This window comes from Pteropus vampyrus, unplaced genomic scaffold (assembly GCF_000151845.1).
Source record: "Pteropus vampyrus isolate Shadow unplaced genomic scaffold, Pvam_2.0 Scaffold17, whole genome shotgun sequence".
NCBI classification, from domain to species: domain Eukaryota; kingdom Metazoa; phylum Chordata; class Mammalia; order Chiroptera; family Pteropodidae; genus Pteropus; species Pteropus vampyrus.
Genome location: NW_011888798.1, coordinates 611931 through 627186, shown reverse-complemented (window position 1 = coordinate 627186; position 15256 = coordinate 611931).

The following is a 15256-nucleotide window of genomic DNA, read 5'->3' as shown; positions in this document are numbered from 1 at the left end:
ATAGGTTTTTGATTTATTAATTCATCACAACAATGACTTCTGGCTTTTAATTATTTAACTTCAGGATAATTTCTTATTATTTTTTAGATTCAAAATCCCAAATAAATATATATAAGTTTTTATTGATCATTATCTGTCAGTGAGATCCTTGAGGGCAGAGGTTAAAGATTTTGTACTTCTGCATTTCCAGTGTCTACTGTGATGCCTGGGACAATGTAGAAAATGCCACATACGTGATTATTAAGTAAATCTGTAACAATGGTGATGTTTTTGACTGTAAAAATAATGATATTTTGAACTTAGAGTAAATCTAAAAGCAGTAATTAGACTTGGGAGGGGAAACAATGTATATATGCAAAGCCTCTTCAAAATAACTTTTTTTTTCCTACTGCATTATGTCTAGTTATTTTTTATAGTTCAATTTAAACTTAGTCTGATGGTTGTAGCTCTCACTGTTTTAACTCATTGTGATTAATTCCAAAAGTAGCAAAACTTCGACATAAATGTAGTGAAGATAAATGACAACTGGGACCCAAAGGATCCGACTGAATAGAGAAGTTATTCCTATGAGAGAACACTCTTTCAATTCCTCTTTGTTTTTTTCCTCACTCCTGCTTCCGTACTTCCTTAGAGGCAACTCCTTATGTATATGACAAACTCTAACTGTTCAGTCAAAACAAACAAACAAACAAACAAACAAACAAACAATTTACTACAACTCTTCTGCCTTCTCAAACAGCACCATGAGAAGTCTCTGAGAAAACACTTCAACATCAGTTTTACTTGGCAGTAAACATTTTTGAGAAAGAAAGAGATGAAAATTGTAAGTAATAAAGAGAGACAAAGTTGAAGACTATCATTTTTATTTTATTAGAAGAATTCAACTCTATGGAAGAACATCACTGATAACTTCAAACAGAATGCTTCTAGTGCCAAAGAAGACACTGGATACTTCAAAATTACATTAATTGATGCTTATGTTTCATCATTAATCTAATAAACACTAAAACCAGTTCTTATTGGACCTCCTATTTTATGGAGAGAACTAATAATTTCTTGATAATTATAAGATACAGACACTGCTGTGCCTTGCTTAGTCCTAGAAACAGAGGATTATACATAAATTGTTATTGAATTTGCAGATATAGATTTAGCTTTAAAGAAGTTCATGAAAGAAAAAGAGAAGCAAGATTTTTTGTGATTCGAATACATGAAAGAAAAAAAAATGTGTTAACCAAGAGGAATCAGTATAAAATCTTTTTCTCTCATAGCTTTCTCTTCTGTTATCTCCAGATTTTGGTTTTAGTACCCTGCTTAGAACCATTAATGACAGAATGTAAGGTGAAGATCGCCATGATAGGGACAAGAAAATAATGATCGTTCCTAAGAACTCTACCTTTTCGTGTAACTCATTTAGAAAGTCTATTTACTGAATTGATCAATATTCACCTTTTCTTCCAAGGTGTTGTAGTTGTTATGATGAGTGCTCTTGAATTATGCTTTACAGTGTGGACTATTGATACTATAATTGATAACCCTTTAATTCATCTGAGCATTCCCAACATCATTTTTGGAAACTCAGCCATGTCTTTAACTAGCACTCTCTCCAAAAAGAGAATCTTAAAACTCCAAAGCTGTATGTGTTTACATCTACTTTGCTGTAGATTTCTTATCTTCCGCAGGAACATGAAGAAATGATAACTTCATGAGGTCATCTGATTCCAACTTTCCAACCAGGTTTCAGGATTCTAGGAAGGCATGCATCCTTCCCCTGATAACTGCTCTCCCTGCCCAGGAAGTCATGTAAGCCAGAAGTCTGAGAGTAATGTTCTAAAACTATTATGTGTTGACAGTATGGAATGCTTACTGTATACCAGGCGCTTTGCTAAATACTTTACATAAATGTTCTAGTTTAACCATGGGGAACTCATACTACACTCTAACAAGTATATATTAGTGTTATCTTTATTTAACTAATGAAGATACTGAGGCTGAGAGAATTTGGAAGATTGTTTGTGGTCACAAAGATAATAAACGTCAGAACCAATTTCAAACACAGGTCTGTGTGATTTCAGAGCGCAAACTCCTTTAAATAATACACCTACTGTCTTCTCTCTCCCCCTCCACCTCACAATGCTGCCACTTCAGGCAGGCCTCTGAACTTTATTTTTTTCTTGATTATTGCAATAGTCTCTCATCTTGTTTCTCTTCTGTCACTGCCTCTACTCCTTTGCAGACCAAAACCATCCTCCCTGTTGTATAATCTTTCTAAATGCAATCGTAATTAATTTACTTTCCTTCTTAAATTCCTTCACGAATCTCTATCACCCACAGAATAAATGTCAAATCTTTAGCAATTTATTTATTCAATAATGCTCTGGATCTTTCAGTGGCAAGTATTTCTGAGAAATGTTGCTGCTGATGGTTCTCTAATCACAGTTTCTTATATTTGTGCTATGGGTATGTGATGAATACAGTTGTGTACTAGCAAGCACATGACTCGAGTCGTTGATGGCCTGAGATCTCTGCTCTCCAGGAATACTTGATATTGCAGACATCCAATATCTGACCAATCCAGGTATATTATTTTTCCTGATGAGTTTTAACATGTGAGACACAGAGAGATGCCAACAAGTGAGTGGCATTGAAACCCAAAGATTTATGTAGAAGGTATTTAGTAGAAGCCATTAAATATAAGAGAATATATCACAGGTAAAGGGAAGCTATGAGCAGGATGGAGAATATAATCAGCAGTTGCTTTCCAGGAGACAAATTGCAAAGGTGAAGACAAACTGAATCCCAAGAGAGTAGTGGGCTATAAAGTCAGCTCTCATATCTTGAATGTTGTTCTACTTCTTGAGAATCTTGATACGCAACTGATTGAGATGGTTTCCTGTGCTCTCTGACTTCTCCTTATATTCACTTTTTATTCATTAAAGAATTCTTAATATGAATCTCAATTGTCTAATACTTTTTCTTTGATATCCTCATGTATTCTTAATAATTGGGATCCAATCTTACCTGCCCAGACTCAACTACTGCTATACTTCTCATTCACCAATGATCCAGTCATACCTGGGGAATTTTTCTGAATACACTATGCTCTCTTATGACATTCTTTTTTCTGAACTGTTCATTTCACTGTCTCCGTTTATCTTTGAAATACTGTTCAAACATTTCCTCCTCATTTGTTTACCCCAAATACACTCAGGTGTTCTTGCCATTGTGCCTCAGAGACACACCTGATGTATTCCTCTAGAATTTGAACACTTTGAAGACAAGGAGTATAATATATACAGCATGTGCACACACACATACAGACACATACACACACTAATATACACACACACAATCCTTATATTATAGATACTTAATCAATATTTGATGAAGAAAGGAAAAGAAGAAGGAAGAAGGCAGGCAGACAAGCAAGGAGGAAGGTAGGAAGGAAAAAAGGATGGTATGAAGGAAGGAAGGGAGGAACAAAGAATGGAATGAAGGAAGGGCATTAGAAAATGCTACACATCTACTCATTTAATATCTTTGATATACATATGACCGAATCTTGCTTTTTCTCCCTTTTTTTATGAAGCTGAAGTCGATAAAGTAGAGCCTTGAGTATGCTCGACTGTATGAAAGTAAATAGAGTGTGTCATAAAAGCCAAGTAAACCTTTCAAAGAAAAGAGAAATTGATGGAATTAGAAGTCAGGTGCATGTCATTATGTGTTCTGAGTCCCACTGATTCCAGTGATTTAAATTTAATCTTTGGGCTCCTCGCCAAATTTCAGAGCAGTATCTTCTTACATTGTTCTTAGGTCAAAGGATACAGACATGCAGTAAAGTTGTTTCCTTATTCAAACGGACCTACTTTATGAGCCAAGGCTCTCATAGGTGAATTTAGTAGTATTTTTAGGCGTGCCTAAAGAAGTCATCTTACTGATTTTGGCTTTTGCCAATTGGGCCGAAATGAGTTTCCAAGATTGTCTGGTCCTGTTTCCTTCCTGGAATCCTAGAATGGATGTGTGGTGTACACATTGTGATCTATATAAAAAAGTCACACCTCTTGCCCTGAAATGACTTAGGATATAAACTTGATTATCTTCACCCTTTTCATTTTCCTGAAGGTCACAATGGAAGTCATGGAGACTCCTCTGTAGCACTGAGAGTATAGAAATAGATATTTGGTCATGTGCAGACAACATGGTAGTACTGTCCTCTTACCCCAAACTGGAAGTGTTCTGGTCAAATCTGAACACTGATTCCAATTTGTCTTCAAAACAAGAGCTACTAATCAACTGTTCTAAAATTAAAGTTACATGTGTACATTGGCCAGTGGTATGCAAGATTTTGGCCCCAGGGATCATCACCTCCTGATCTTCACCTCCTGATATCACCTGTGAATATGTCACATTATATGGCAAAATGGACTTTGCAGATGAAATTAAATTTATGGCAAATAAGGTAAGAAGATTATCCCATACCATCTAGGTGAGAATCCCATGAACGCGAAAAAGCACAAAACCTTTCTCCACTGAAGTAAAAAAAAGACAAAAGAGATGAGTCTGAAGAAGCAGGAGAGATACAAAACAGGAAAAAGACTCAATTTATTGCTGCTGACTTTAAAATAACTGGGGAACACAGGCCCTGGAATGTGGATATGATCTAAAAGCTGAGAAGGAATCCTGGATATTCAGCAAAGAAGCAGGGATCTCAGTTATACAGTATCATGGGGCCAAATTCTGGCAATATGGGCCTGGAAATGGATTCTCTCCAAGGGCCCAGAAAAGAATGTAGTATTGTGCTATCTTGATTTTTGGCTTTATGAGACTGTAAGCACAGATTCTAGTAGAGTCTAATGGATTTTAATAAATAAGTGTTGTTTTAAGATACTAAATTCGTAGTAACTTAATAGTATATCAATAGAAAACACATATGCGTTTATACATACTTCAGTGAGTTATAGTCAGTGATCTTATACCACAAGTTAACTTTATTGAATGTCTGTGTGAATATTTTTTAATAACTTTAATTTGGATGTTAAATGGTCTATGTGAGTTTACAAAAGTTTTGTTTTTAGAATTTTGTTATTGTGTGTTGATTTTAAATGTCTAGGCAGGCATTTGGTTACATATATTTGAAAATTTTCTAAGTTAATATCACCATGGTCATGCTCTGTGACTTAAAATTTGGTGATACAAATGTTCATTCTTTGAAGGATCTTATCTCTGCACCCAAATTTCCTTGGCACATCTCCAAGTGGAGGTCACCTTGCCTTCTATTCAGGCATATGGATTATTGATAAAGCATATGGATCTGTCCTTGATATACAGCTTAATTTAAAAGCTACACTCCAAGTAGTGTGTAAAGGAGAATGACTTCAAACCCCCTGCTGATCAATACTTACAAAACGTGAAGTGAGGGAAACATTATTTGTTAAAATTACTTAAAGAATATGCAAAGTATCTATTCCTCCTGATAATAAAAAATATATTTCTTGATTTATTCATTATTTAATTAAAGTTTGTTTTCTATTTATAATTTACAGTGAGACCAAACACTGTTTTAGGCACTTGAGAGCTGTCAATGAACAAAACACACAAACACCTTTCCCTCATGGAGCAATCTAGAAAATAAACAAATACACTAAAAAGTCATATCAGTTAATGCAAAGCATCCTGGAATCCAATAAAACAGAGTAAAAGAAGAGATTGCTGGTGACAGGGGAGGTGAGTACTCAAGAAAGTCCTTTCCACAAATGTGGCTTTTCATCAGATACCTCAACAGAGGTCATGCAGTTTACTAGAAGAACATACCAACTAGAGAGAATAGTAAGTGCAAAGGCCCTGAGGTAGGACTGTGTTTGGCATGTTCAAGAAACAGCAAGGTGGTCAGTGTAGCTAAGATGAAATGAGCTTGGGAATGAGGTTGAGGAGGATAATAGAAGCTATACCATGTAGAACTATTTAGGTCATGTGAAGAAACCTGGGTTCTATTTAAAATTTGATGAAAGCCAATAGAAGATTTTAAACAAAGTACTGACATGATCTGAATTATTTATCAAATGGATCACTTTGACTCCTACATAAATAATAAAAATAATGGGAAAAAAGTAAAAGTGTTCTTAAAGAGAGGTAATAGTAGTTTAGGATTGTGGCAATACAGGTAGTGTGAAGTGGTCCAATTCAAGACATCTTGAAGGAAGGTGTAATAGAGATTATTTATGGCCAATATAAAAGAAAGAGAGAAATTAAGGATAATCCTAAGGTCATGGCTTAACAACTGAAATTATGGACTTCTATTTTTTTCTGAGGAGATGGACTTGGTGAGGGAACAGATATTGAGGGTAAAATCAAGTTCGTTTTTTTTTTTTTTTTTGAATATTAAATTTGAGATGCTTATTGAGCATATCAGTGGAAATTTGAGTCTGAAGCTGAAGAGAGAAACCTCTAATAGATACATATTAAGGTTATTCACATAGAGATGATATCTAGTCACCAGGCTGGATGAGATCACCAAAGGAATGGTAATAGACAGAGAAGGGGAGAATTTCAATGGCCAAATTCTTTGAGGAAGATCCAGCAAAGCAGTCCGAGAAAGAGTGGCTTTATCATAAGCATTTTCATAGTACAAAGAGTTATTCTCAGTGACTTGAGCCTTAGTATTATGTTATTGGTAGGCATTGTTTGAATTCCTGGAGTACTCTTATTGAGGTCCCCCACCAAAAATAATTCTTTCTCATCCTAGAACCATAGTTGTGTTTCTCTTGAAAACTCTCTTATTATACTATGGACGCTGTGAATCACAATATGGTTTAAAACTCCTCTTTCACACTTGCTTCTGAAAACATAGAGCTAATTCACCACATACCCCTAGCAAATGTAAGTACCCAGGGAACACATTTTTATGCACCGGTCTCACTTCTGCCTTCATCTTATCCTTCCTACTTATTTTTTTTTTTTATTTTACCTTTGTTCTATTCCTTAAGCCATGTAATTTTCAATTTTACTTTATAACATTGCAAGTTTACATAATTATGTAAATTACAATGCCTCCTTTCTGCAATGAACAAAAGAACTAATAGATTTATAGACAGTATAGGATTGATAGATAGATGATAGGTAAATGATAGATAGATAGATAATAGATAAATGATAGATGATAGGCAAATAGGTGATAGATGATAAATGATACCTAGCTAGCTAGATAATAGATAGATAGGTGATAGATTTAAACACGTGAAGAGTGACATATTACAGTTTTAGTGGCATTTTGCAGGAAATGTTCAATAAGGTATGCCTTTCAACATAATGCTACTAGGTCTGGATCTCTCACTGGTGAAGAAACTCATCTCAGGCCAGTCAGTCTATTCTGTGCATTACAGCAAGATACATGCAAGTTACAAGCCATAGTTCTCTTTCCTATACAACTATTCACTTGTCTTTATTTTCTCTACACACTGAAATCTGAAAACTAGGCTGAAATAAACATTAGGTAAGTTTTTATAGTGAATTTAGCTTCTTCTGAGCCATGTGTAAATGAGCTTATTTTATTTATATATATATATATATTTATATTTATATTTATATAAAATCTACTGTCATCATACACATTGGTCAAAATGCCTTTGTTTCAAAAAAAAAAAATCATATGTACACTCTACCAAAAAGTTCTAACAGCTATTTTTCACTGTATGTTCAAACAAACAAAAGAGACAAAAAAGGAAACTAAAGATTATTTTTAATGATAACAGGCCAAAACTTCACTTCAGAAATATATACACAAACACATTTAATTGTACATATGTTGCAAGGAGGCTCTCTGCCACTCGAAATTAAATTATTTTTCAAACAAATGCTATCAAAACTTAAGAGACTCTCACATCTGGCCTTCTTTATAATAGAGAGTTAAGATTTTTACAAACCTATCTTTTATTTCCACATTTAAGTCTTCTCTTAGTTATACAACGTTTAAGCCTCCCCACTTATAGAGTATGCACTTTATGCAAAGAGTAGGGTTGAGAGAGAAGGGTATGGATCATATCTAACACCTCACTCAGGGCAAATTCCTGAATGCCTTTTACCCCTTAAATAGTCAAAGGTCAAATTGGTCAAATCAGTTATCTCACACATGGGGAAGAATTCAGACTGTCATAAAATTAGAGTAATCTTTTCAGAAAAATCTGGGAGAAGATAATTTTTATTTTTTGTCCAGGTAATTCAGGTCACCATCTATAATCATTAGGATGCTTTAGCTCACATCCTTCTTGAAGCAGAAACAGTTTATGTTTAAGGTAGTGGCCGCACTGCAGAGATCCTCGCTATCTGGAAGCGACTTGGGGAAATTATTTCCTGAAGTCTGCATGGACTAAGCATCCGTTTTATGATACTTTTTGTGATAGAGAGAACCAGCCTCAACAAACCTACTTCTTACCAGAAGTACTGCATACACACCTACCACCATGAGCCTTATTTTCATGCCCGATGATGATAATAATTTTAAGAGCTGGAAATTATACAGGCTTGCTTGGCAGCTTTTTCATATTGTGAGTGATAAATCAAACTTGGGGTTCTTGCCAGTAAAAAGTTCTTTCTTATCTAAGTAAATATATGAGGGTGGATCTGCTACAGGCAAAGCAATTTGGTTAGAATATCATGATGGGTGTAGTGGGTGGGCTTTTGTATTGTTTTATTGCTTTCCTCATTTTGGGTTTTTGGTTCATACTCATTTGTCCACAAGAGGTGTCAGTTGTTTTTCCCTTTTATAACAGTTTGTCTTACTTTTTTTATTCCTTTCTTTTATGTTACCTCATGACCAATGAAAATGAGAAGTATTTTTTCCACATATCTCCAATCAGCCATTTCTCTTAATGCATAGATCTGTAGAAGATTAAAAACATAAAGCAATGTTTTTCAGTGCCCCCGATTTCACAAGTGTGTGAATCCCCGCATTTCTTCCCCTTCACACTCTCATTTGGGTGCTAATAGTTTGCATTCTTAAATGCCACCTGTTGAAAATAAAAGTCTCATGACTTTTATTTGCAAATTTTGGTTCATCCTGGTTTAGCTTTGCACAGCAGTCTAATTTCACAGTGCTTAGCAATTACTTTTATTAGTTACTCCACCCAACAACCATATGATGTCAGGAACTTCATCTCTTCCTCTGTGTGGATCTCTCTCTTTCAACATACAAATACACACACACACATTTACTATCACTAGAATTATTTTAGAAAATCTATATGTGTGTCCAAAATATCCCATGTGATTTAAAGTAATAAGTGTTTAAGAAGATAATTATTCTTCTGCATGGATGGAAACAGCTGAGGCATAGAGAAATAGAGGTATTTCTCAAATTGAGATTGGTTGTTTTAGAAACAACTTTTAACGAAATTCAGGAGGCTTCTCATCCTATCTGTGTGGCTTTGAGCACCTCATGGAATCTCTGCCAGCCTCAGTTTCCTCTTTGGTTAAAATGAGGCGAGTGGCGGAATTCTACAATGTCTCTCAGGCATATCTTTGCACAGTTATGCTTTCCCAGGGGCACATGTGACATAAGTGAGGGATTTGTTTGGGCACACAGTTTGTCAGCCTCCAAACATAATGTTCTTCCTGTAGATTATACAGACTCTGAAAATAAACCTGAGAAGAGGGGCAAAATTTCATTTTCTCTCAAAACCTGCTTTACATACTTAAAACCCACACTTTACTGAAAAGTGAACCATGTTAAAAAAAAAAAAAAGTTTTTTTTTAGTTCTTCAAGATTGATTTCTTCCTGTTATTGTTGAAAACTTGCTTTCTATGGTCATTTGGTAAATAAATAGCTTTAAAGGGAAAACAACCAGTAGTGTCTTGTTTTTCTACTGCAGAGTTTACATGTTAAATTTCAGCCACATCATACACTAACAGCTTAGTGCTTCAGATGGTTATGGGGAACCAGGAATTCTTGAAAGGGGCAGGGCAGGATGTCATTTTCTTTCCCTCACTGAGTCACAGACAACGAATGCCTTTTCAGGGGTTCTGTAGTTTTGATTTCAGTCAAGTTCCAGTGGCTCTCAACCACTTCTCTAAATCTGAATGAAGAAGCAGCTACGGGAGCTATGTGAATTATGCTAAAATGCATTTTGATTAAATGCTGAAAGTGGCATTCTCGGTGAATTCTTAAACTTTACCGTATCATTGTAACTTACAGTATACAGGGAACAATATATCCTAAGAAATAGAGTAGAACCCCCCAATACACACCTTCTCCTGTGCCCAGGTAGCAGTTTAACCCGTTTGTATTAAATTACACTTTATTTCATTTAGCATCTCTGCTTTCTGGTCAGCCACCTCTGTGTCTTTGGAAAGGCAGGCCTTACACAGAGCGTGCTCCTTTTACAAGCCTTATGACAAGACTGCGTTTCGGTTCCAAAGGGTTAATCCCAAAGTGAATTCTTCGCATGTGTAATTTAATACTTCATAACTGCTGAAAATTGGAGTCCACATAATTTATTTTCTTTGGTCGGGCACATTTGCCTCATGCTTGGCCGGGGCTGACTTCAGAGAGACACACCTAAAGCTCTCAAGTGTCCCAAGTGGCCCATGTCAGTTGTACAGAAGGATTGTGGTACTTGGCCGGAGCCCAAGGATTAGGTGTTCCTGAGAAGGTTTTTTTGGCTCTACAAAGCCCCAGAATGTCATGGGAATAGGCTGCACTCCCTTTTCCCCCTTGAAGGCCACATATCAACGGGGTACCTAACCACTCAGAGACAGGCTTTACACAAAGGTATACATTAAAATAAATAGAACATGCAACCAGAAAGAACCGAAAGAGAGGGAGGAATTGCTAAGTGGAGACAGGAAACAATTGCTTCATTGTTGAAGCCGCAATCTTAGAATTGCAGAGTGCAGCTCCATCTACAGGACTATTTGTAAAGCTGGAGCTTTTTGGTTAAAAGGCAGGACTGAACTTTACATGCCATTTTTATCCAGCTCGCTTTGTAAGGGCTTCAGCTAACTCACAAAAATTCCACTTTTTTACTGAAAAATAATTGTCCTTCTTTGATGGTGAGGATTGAGAGAGCAACACAGAGATAATAAGTAAGAAGAAAAAGCTGTTCAAGGGTGCTTTCACTTAGCTCCTTTTTCTTACTTTGGCAGTAAATATTCTTCTCGTCCTTGCAATACTCATTTAATCTCTTTCTTTCCTTTTCAACAACTTCCTCTCATTTGGTTTCCTCTCATTATTCCTCGGTTTGGGAGGGGGCATGTGTATTTTCTCCATTCAAACAAAATAGAAGGCTGTGTTTGTTTGGACACCATTCTTGTACTTCCTGGCAAGCTTTTAACTTAAAGAAGGTTCAGGTTTTTAGGTTTAAAGGAGCTGAAAAAATTTTAAAGTAATAATTGAAGCCAACTCTGTCTGTGTACATTTTTCTCCTACCCCTACCTCCCACCCTCCTGTCCCTTTATTTTAAAAACCTTGCTTGCCAATGCAGTGCCTGCTGTCTGATGCTATTTCAACAGGAGACCTGGATTTCAGGACAAGATCCAGGCCATAGGGGAGACTTGATGGCTCAGGGAATTAGTAATGGGATTTGGAGCCCTTCATTTCTAGGTCACTGGTTTGAATAGAGCCCAGGTCAGTAATGACTGAAAGTTGTTACCACCCGATGCCTGCTCTTCCTGCACTGATCTGAGTTTGCCCGCCGCTCTGCTCCCCAGTGCCTGTGGCACATCTGTGCTAATGGCATTCATTGACGAGTTGGCTGTTAGAACTTAGGCCTAAATATGATGCAGACCACCTCTGCCATATGCAGAAGTGGTGTCCACAGCTTTGTCTGGGCTGACTCTTCAGGAGATGATGTAGAGAAAGAGAGAGCTATAAAGTTAGTTTGCCTTTCTGATAATTCTGGAACCTGCTTAACCTATCCCCATGCACCTAAGTCTCCTGGGCATTGTATCCACAGACACTCAAACGGGAAGTCAAGGGAGAAAAAGTAATAGGCCAAGGAAGGTCAACTTACCAGAGCCTCCAAATATGTGTATTCTAAGAAAACAGATTTAAAAGATATGAATTGGGAACTGTTTTTTTTGTTGTGGCTGTTTTGAATTTCTAGTGCTCTTTTAAGATAATACTTTATTTATTTATTTATTTATTTATTTAATTATTTTATTTTATTTTATTTTATTTTATTTTATTTTATTTTATTTTATTTTATTTTATTTTATTTTATTTTATTTTTATATCAAATTTGTGCTTGCCAACGTCTGGGGGAAAAGGGACTGTTCCTGGCCTTACATTAGCGAAGGGTATGACAAAGGAATTATCACTTTATTTCTTCTCTTTGCTTTATAAGAGGAGAAATAGTTGCTGCAAGAAGGGATAAAGGAGTGGAGACTGTAGAAATTCAAGGACAATACAATACATACAATACGTTTAGCCACAGCCCCTGTCTCTATCATCAGAGTGGACTCACCTTGGAGTTCTCTGAAGCTAGAGAGGGGAGGAGTGGCCTAGCAGTGGACATGAGGCTGCTGGTAGGAGCTGAAGCCTCTCCAGAATTGCACGTCAGTCCAGGGCTGGGGGCTGCTGCCCACACTTGCCTGGCTCTCAGCCTCTTCAGGACTGTAGCTCCCCTTCCCTAGGTGGAGGTAAAGACCACCCCTAAGAAAGAATCATGTATTTATAACCAATTAAGAAATTACAATCACATAAAGACCTATTTATATCAGACTTGCATTTAGAGTTCCTTTTCAGACACATGGTTTTTTAACAGCATTGAATTTTAGTAATAAACCAATTACAGGTGCTTACCACATTGCTAAGATACTGGATGAGAAGTTTTAACTAGAGAGTTCAGTTAAAGAGGGCAATGGAAAACACAGCATGCTGTTCCCATTTGTTTCTGATTTACTACCTCCGTCCTGACTTTTATTCTTCCTGGACAGCTGATGTTTCTTGTTTGCTTGCTTTTCGAGTTTTGTTTTGTGTTTGTTTTTTGTTTTTGTTTTTTTTTAATTTTAATTTTTTATTTTGCTTCCAAGACCTTTTGCATGCTTTTACTCTTTCGTTTTCTCATTTTCTTTAGGCAATATTGTCTTTTAAATTTTTTGCTGGAAATATGGGAAAGCACTGTGACTGATGCAAGGACTTTTATTTATTTCATTTATTCTTCCACTCTAATCCTTCAGGCCACCAGGCTCTACTCCTGACTTTGGGAGTGGTAAGGTTGTAAGAGTGATTTCCTGGGAGGTCCCAGCCCTCGGTATGTTCCTAACTCCCCACACCAGCTGCAGGGCCTGAGCCAATAGTTCTTTGTGTGCCATCCATTTTCTGCTTTTTCTTAGAGAAATCCAACTGGTAACCTTTCCTCTGAACTTCATATTAAGCAGTTCTAAGTCTGAAGTTGCTGGGTGCCACCAGGTATCAGTTATAGATTTGGGGTGACTTGGGCCCCTACCCAGAGGTTACTCTTGCTTTCATGTCGTAACTGTCTCCATGAAGTCAAGTAGATGTGCCCTCTCTATGCTCACCCCTTGCCTTCTAGACCATGTTTTTGGTGCTAAAACACTAGCATTTTTTGCCAAATAGCTTTTTGTCAACTTCAAGGAGCTATAATAGCCTCTTCCTTAAGCTCCATCTTTGGGGATTGAGGAAAAGACTTCAGACCAGAGGCTCCCGTTTTACATATGCTACAAGTATATATTTGCAGTCCCTGTAGTGTCTGGAACATGCTTAGGGACACCACTACTTTTAGCAAGTGTTCCTGAGAGTGAAACCAATAAAGAGAAAAGCAGAGTCGAGGAGCAAGATGAAGTTCTGATGAGTCTTAGATCCAGTTATGCATGAAGCAAGACTGGTCCTTGGACCTATTGACTTTCTGATTAATAAATAATTTGGGGTGCATTTTCTGTCATCCATCACTGAGAGAGTTCTATCTTGAGACACTTTTTCTTGCTCTTCTATCATGCACTGAGATTCTTTAATCTGTAATTGTATATCACTTATGATATTCAGAAACGTATTATGTTCTCTAATTGTGGAATGCAGGAGATTTTTTTCTTTCTCAGTTAAATTTCTGAGGACATTTATAAGCTATGCAAGAAGATGGGGTTTGGACTCACTCTGATGTGACTGACTGTGTGACCATGAATAAGGTAGTTAACCTCTCTGATCTTCTATTTCTTCATCTGTAAAATGGAAATAAGGCAATTTTAAAGTTCTAAGATTGTTACAGAGATTATGTGAGATAATGAATGTAAACAGCCTAGTATATGCTAGGCATTCAAATAATCCCTTTTTAATTTATTTGAGGGCAATGGGGATAGAAGTTAAGCCCTAACTGGTGCTGCAAATAACAGAAACTCAATGTAACTAACTTAAGCAGTAGAGTCTTTTTATATTTTTAACAGCATTGAAGTATCACTTTAGAAGAGATATTGATAGATGTGGACACGCTGGAAGCAGGAATCTAAAAAGCAGTTCTGTATTTGTAAATCTCTACACATTATGCCATTCTTCTTGCTGCCTTCTGGCTTCTTCTCATTCTCAGGTCTATAGTGAGATACAAGGTCATCAACAAGCCAGATGTTTGCATCTGCCCTGTTCAAGAGAGCATTCTTATTTTTATTTCAAATTCCTAGAAAAAACTTTGATTTCCTTAACTTGGACAAATCAAATGTGGCTAGGTAACAGGCAAAAAATATTAACTTGGTGCCTTCCATAGTAACAAAGTTTGAAGTGAAGGAAAAGAGAATTCTCAAAAGGTAAGAGAGCAGGATTCCATTAAGAAGAGATATCAAGCTAGCAAAACAAGTGGCATTTGACAACAGCAATCATTGTTTAAAATTACTCTGAAGCCCCTCCGTTTGAACAAAATATTGAATGCATGTTAATGAACCATAAAGATATGACTGATTATTTCCTCTGTTGAACCTCTAGAATAGATCACTAAATGGAGAGGCCGAATAGTTTTCTATTATTACACACACCAGGGGAAAAATGTCAGTAATGAGACCTGATCTCACAGTTCCTTAATATGATCCCCAAAATCTTTAACTCAAATATTTATCAGAACTTCTTCTTTAAAAGCGACCATGTCAATCTTTAGTATATAGCTGTTATAATGTTGATATGGATACATTATGTATGAAAAATGGTTAGCTCAACATTTGCAGTGACTGATTTCCACACATTAATAATCTGACCATTTAATTAAGATATAATGCCAGAGGGTCCCAATACACAACGAAGAATGACCTAGAGATGTGTCCTGTC